Raw genomic sequence first — 1,641 nt, 5'->3', positions numbered from 1 at the left:
GCTCATAGCAGACCTCATCATAGAGTTAACTATGCCTGCTCATAGCCAATCATCATAGAGGTAATACACTGTATTAAATCTCACTGTGAGGATAACCACAACTCAGTTGCCAAACTACTAGGAATCTTGACCCAATCAAGTTGACACAAAACCTTAATTGTCACAGCTGTGCTGCTAGAAGGTATGCCTCTGGTGTTTCAAGAAATAGCTGGATCATCTATGGTGAACAGTTTTCAGCAGAACTTCTAGATTAAGAACAAACTAGGAAGAAGGAGAATGTAGTGCACTTCTGAGGAATTAGCCAAAAGAAAAGTTCATGAATAGCAGTAAAGGATTGACTGGTATAGTGTCAGAAGATATGCCCCTCAGGTTGAAAGGTACTCAAAATACAACTTGTTGTTGTATATTGTGTGCCATGGAGTTGGTTCCGACTCATAGCGACCCTGTATAGAATTCCTGAGGAGCAAAATACAACTAGGGGAGAGCAAAGCTTTGGGGACCTTCCTTTGCTAATTGAGCATGACTGAAAAGAAGAAGAAACAGCAAGCGTACATTGATATTTAGAACATGGAATATAAGAAATATGAATCTGTTATCTTTACTATGTTGTTGCTGTTGTTGCTAAGGGTCGCCAAGTCAGTTTTGACTCATAACAACCTTGTATAATGTTTCCAAGTAGTGACTGGTGAATTTGATCTGCCAATCTTTCAGTTCTAACCAACTTTACAGTATAATGTTTATCCTACAATACCATACCGGCACTCCATATGTGCTATAAACACTGATAAATATATCTTAGCATTAGTATTTATAAGTACAAATATTAGTATTTTTATATAACTCTTCTAATGCTTTCTTGCTATACAATTACTAACACTTTCAGGACAACATTAAGTGAAAGACCTAGTATTTTTTCAAAGCAAACATAGTACTGGATTTGATTTGTTAGTTTACGGACACATGCATAAAAAGAAATGAATGGACTTAATGTAACAGTCTTTATGAATGTTTGCTTTATCTATCTATCTATCATGTACCATTTCCTGAGTACTATCTATATTTAAGTAGAGTAATCCATGAAATAAAAATATCCCTGATGGCACATGGCTACGCACTCAGCTAATAACCAAAAATTTGAACCCATCATTTCCTCCATGGGAGAAAGACATGGCAGTCTGCTTCCACAGAGATTGGAAACCCAACATAGGGTAGTTCTACTCTATCTTATTGCTTGGTAAAGTGAAGGGTCAGTAAAAAAGAGGATGACCTAATGAAACAGATTGGCACAGTGTCAGCAGCAAGTGTAACAACATGATGAGGATGGTGCAGGGCCAGGTAATGTTTTCTTCTGTGTTGCATATGGTAGCTAAAAGTTGGAGTCAACTAGATGTCAACAACAACTCTATCCAGTAGATTTGCTAGTAGTTGGAATCAATTCAACAGCCATGGGAATGCCTGGAATGAAATGATTACAATAATCATCAATGCTACATAATATAGGCTGTGAACCACAAGGTTGGCAGTTTAAACCCACCAACTGCTTCTCAGAAACCCTATACAGGGTCACTATGTGTTGTAACAAACTTCATGACACTTGACAACACAACAATAAGCTTTCTTTCTTTCTTTTTAATGTTTTAC

Source organism: Chrysochloris asiatica, unplaced genomic scaffold, assembly GCF_000296735.1.
Source record: "Chrysochloris asiatica unplaced genomic scaffold, ChrAsi1.0 scaffold00253, whole genome shotgun sequence".
NCBI classification, from domain to species: Eukaryota; Metazoa; Chordata; class Mammalia; order Afrosoricida; family Chrysochloridae; genus Chrysochloris; species Chrysochloris asiatica.
This window is presented reverse-complemented; position numbering follows the sequence as displayed.